Source organism: Bombina bombina, chromosome 4, assembly GCF_027579735.1.
Source record: "Bombina bombina isolate aBomBom1 chromosome 4, aBomBom1.pri, whole genome shotgun sequence".
NCBI classification, from domain to species: domain Eukaryota; kingdom Metazoa; phylum Chordata; class Amphibia; order Anura; family Bombinatoridae; genus Bombina; species Bombina bombina.
The window spans coordinates 26,847,819-26,852,419 of NC_069502.1; the positions used below are offsets into that span (position 1 = coordinate 26,847,819).

General features: G+C 36.5%; 1 long non-coding RNA gene across 1 annotated transcript in view; it reads right to left on the bottom strand.

The window, feature by feature from the left end:
- Positions 1–4,430: 4,430 nt before the first annotated feature.
- Positions 4,431–4,601, bottom strand: part of LOC128655222 (uncharacterized) — a 1,298-nt gene continuing 1,127 nt past the window's right edge. Inside the window, exon 2 of the long non-coding RNA XR_008401732.1 lies at positions 4,431–4,601. This exon is cut by the window's right edge and continues 14 nt beyond it. This is a non-coding gene — a long non-coding RNA (uncharacterized LOC128655222).

Sequence of the window (4,601 nt, forward strand, 5' to 3'; positions counted from 1 at the left end):
TACAATATAATTATAATTTATATTGTAGCTATATTAGGGTTTATTTTACAGGTAAGTATTTAGCTTTAAATAGGAATAATTTATTTAATAAGAGTTAATTTATTTCGTTAGATTTAAATTATATTTAATTTAGGGGGTGTTAGTGTTAGGGTTAGACTTATCTTTAGGGGTTAATACATTTATTAGAGTAGAGGTGAGATCCGGTCGGCAGAATAGGGGTTAATTATTGTAGGTAGGTGGAGGCGACGTTGGGGGCGGCAGATTAGGGGTTAATAAATATAATATAGGGGTCGGCGGTGTTAGGGGCAGCAGATTAGGGGTACATAGGGATAACGTAGGTTGCGGCGGTGTACGGAGCGGCAGATTAGGGGTTAATAATAATATGCAGGGGTCAGCGATAGCGGGGGCGGCAGATTAGGGGTTAATAAATATAATATAGGGGTCGGCGGTGTTAGGGGCAGCAGATTAGGGGTACATAGGTATAATGTAAGTTGCGGCGGTGTACGGAGCGGCAGATTAGGGGTTAATAATAATATGCAGGGGTCAGCGATAGCGGGGGCGGCAGATTAGGGGTTAATAAGTGTAAGGTTAGGGGTGTTTAGACTCGGGGTACATGTTAAGTTGTTAGGTGCAGTTGTAGGAAGTGTTTCCCCATAGGAAACAATGGGGCTGCGTTAGTAGCTGAACGCTGCTTTTTTGCAGGTGTTAGGTTTTTTTCAGCTCAAACTGCCCCATTGTTCTCTATGGGGGAATCGTGCACGAGCACGTTTTTTAAGCTGGCCGCGTCCGTAAGCAACGTTGGTATCGAGAGTTGCAGTGGCGGTAAATATGCTCTACGCTCCCATTTTTGGAGCTTAACGCAGCCATTCTGTGAACTCTAAATACCAGCGGTATTTAAAATGTGCTGGGGGAAAAAATCATGCGCAGCTAACGCACCCCTTTGGCCGCAGAACTCTAAATCTAGCTGTAAATTATTCCTATTTAAAACTAAATACTTACCTATAAAATAAACCCTAAGATAGCTACAATATAACTAATAGTTACATTGTATCTTTATTTTACAGGCAACTTTGTATTTATTTTAACTAGGTACATTAGTTATTAAATAGTTATTAACTATTTAATAACTACCTCCCAGATAGCAAGGATAACTTGCCACAAACTTGTTGCAAATTTTCACTTTAAGTCTGCTTAACTTGCTGCAAGTTTGAACTGGCAAGTGTGTTTACTTGCAGTATAACTGCTGCACAAGTTCTAGTTTTTCAACTTGCAGCAATTTTTCTTGGCAAGTATCTAGCAAGAGGTAATTTGTCATTTTGAGACAAGTCAGCAGCAAGAGCTCTACAAGTCTCCTGCAAATATTTGTTAAGTCAACAGCAAGAGCTCTGCAAATCTCCTTTAATATGCTGACAAGTTGAAAGCAAGGGCTCTGCAATTCTGTTGCAAATCTCAGGCAACTCAATAGCAAGAGTGCTGTAAGTCTGTGGCAAATCCCTGGCATGTATGTCACAATTAAGTGCAGTGTCTGTCACAAGTGTCTGCCATAAGAGCACTGCAGGTTTACTGTTATATGTGTAGATTATAAGTACAAATTAATAATTTGTTAATATTAAAATGGTTTTTTTTCTTCAAAATTTAGTTTATGTAAGTTATTTGTATGAATTTAATTAATTTCAGAGTTGTAGCTATATATTATCTGAGAGAATATACTATGTCAGGTAATATATTACTTGAAACATTCTAATATTAGTGTTATAACACAAATATCATTATCTCAGTTACAGTAGGACAGGCTTTAAGGCATTCTGCTTATACAGCGATTGTCAGTTCTGCCTATGTTCGATATGTTAAAAGCTTGTACCTCTATTTCAGGTGGTTTTGACAGCATTGTGTGTACTGTATATGTATAAGGCCTAGTTTTATTGTGCACATATTATATGAAAATACAAACATCTTATTATGTTTTTATATGCATTTACAAATAAAGAAGTCTATCGGTTAGATTACGAGTTTTTGTCGGTAAGGCTTGCGGTCCTAACGAGCAGTTTTTGCTCACCACTCACCTACAAACAACGCTGGTATTACTGGTTTTTTTATACCTGGCGTTATCCGCAGAAAAGTGAATAGAGAGCAAAATTTAGCTCCACATCTCACCTCAATACCAGCCAATCGGAATTAAGGTAGAAAAAATCCTATTGGCTGATGCAATCAGCCAATAGGATTGAAGTTCAATCCTATTAGCTGATCCAATCAGCCAATAGGATTGAGCTCGCATTCTATTGGCTGATTGGAACAGCCAATAGAATGCAAGCTCAATCCTATTGGCTGATTGCATCAGCCAATAGGATTTTTTCTACCTTAATTCCGATTGGCTGATAGAATTCTATCAGCCAATCGGAATTCAAGGGATGCCATCTTGGATGACGTCATTTAAAGGACCAGTCATTCAGTCGTCGGATCAAGAACGAAGAGGATGCTCCTCGTCGGATGTCTTGAAGATGGACCTGCTCCACGCCGGAAGGATGAAGATAGAAGATGCCGTCTGGATGAAGACTTCTGCCCGTCTGGAGGACTTCTTCTGCCCAGCTTTGATAAAGACTTCTGCCCGTCTGGAGCACCACTTGGCCCGGCTTCGTTGAGGACTTCGGTCCGCTTGGGTGAAGACGTCTCAAGGTAGGGTGATGTTCAAGGGGGTAGTGTTAGGTTTTATTAAGGGGGGATTGGGTGGGTTTTAGAGTAGGATTGCGTGTGTGGGTGGTGGGTTTTAATGTTGGGGTGGGGGTATTGTATTTTTTATTTACAGGTAAAAGAGCTGATTACTTTGGGGCAATGCCCCACAAAAAGCCCTTTTAAGGGCTATTTGTAATTTAGTATAGGGTAGGGATTTTTATTATTTTGGGGGGCTTTTCTATTTTATTAGGGGGATTAGATTAGGTGTAATTAGTTTAAAATTTTTTATTATTTTATTATTTTCTGTAATTTAGTGTTTATTTCTTGTACTTTAGTTTATTTTTGTAAATTGTAATTAATTTAATTTAATTTATTTGTAGTTAATGTAGGTAATTTATTTAATTATATTGTAGTGTTAGGTGTTAGTGTAACTAAGGTAAGGTTTTATTTTACAGGTATATTTGTATTTATTTTAACTAGGAAGTTATTAAATAGTTAATAACTATTTAATAACTATTGTACCTAGTTAAAATAAATACAAAGTTGCCTGTAAAATAAAAATAAACCCTAAGCTAGCTACAATGTAACTATTAGTTATAATGTAGCTAGCTTAGGGTTTATTTTATAGCTAAGTATTTAGTTTTAAATCTGAATAATTTATTTAATTGTAGTTATTTTATTTAGATTTATTTAAATAATATTTAAGTTAGGGGGGTGTTAGGGTTAGACTTAGGTTTAGGGATTGATAACTTTAATATAGTGGCCGTGACGCTGGGGGCGGCAGATTAGGGGTTAATAAATGTAGGTAGGTGGCAGCGATATTAGGGATGGCAGATTAGGGGTTAATAAAATTTAAATAGTGTTTGGGAGGCGGGAGTGCGGCGGTTTAGGGGTTAATATGTTTATTATAGTGGCGGCGATGTCCGGTTGGCAGATTAGGGGTTAAACATTTTATTATAGTGTTTGCGATGTGGGGGAGGGGCTCGGTTTAGGGGTTAATAGGTAGTTTAATGGTGTTAGTGTACTTTTTAGCACTTTAGTTAAGAGTTTTATGTCACAGCGTTAGCCCATAAAACTCTTAACTACTGACTTTTAAATGCGGTAACAGTCTTGACAGGAGAGGCTGTACCGCTCACTTTTTCCAAGACTCGTAATACCGGCGTTAGGAAAATACCATTGAAAAGATAAGATACGCAATTGACGTAAGTGTATTTGCGGTATGTTCAAGTTGCGGAAAAAAAGTGAGCGGTACCTGCCAGACTCGTAATACCAGCTGGCATTAAAAAGCAGCGTTGGGACCTCCCAACGCTACTTTTTAAGGCTAACGCAAGACTCGTAATCTAGGCGAATGTTTCTTTGTTCTACTTACAGCGATTTTGGTGGTGGTCTGGAATCTAACCCGCTGTATTAATTGGGTCCTGCTTTAATATATTAAAACTTGGAAAATAATGTTTTTACATTTTTACTTGATTATTTTTTAATTGTTTCTGAATATTAGTTTTACAATTATTACCTTATCTATTTCTGTTACAGTTATATAAAAACAATTATCATTGTATGCAACTAACTGAAGTTGTGTGGAAATCACCAAGCTAGAATGTAAACTTTGACAATCATATACATTTTTTCTTGATTTCATACATTTACAGAACTGAATTCATTTTTGCCTTTATGGTTAATGTGAGGGGTTAACCTCAATACTATATGAATATAAAAAAATATTAATTAAAAAGGGTTTTAAAAATCACTCAAAAACAGCATTAACTCTTACACAAGTTATTCAAACTTTTATTAGTTGCAAATTTTCCAGTGATTATAACATTTTAAATATGGCATTGTAAAAAAAACCCAAAATAACGGCCTAAGTTACAAGACAAACAATAATTTTAACAGAACAAAAATTTAAGATGATGTCCTCTGCTATGATGTTA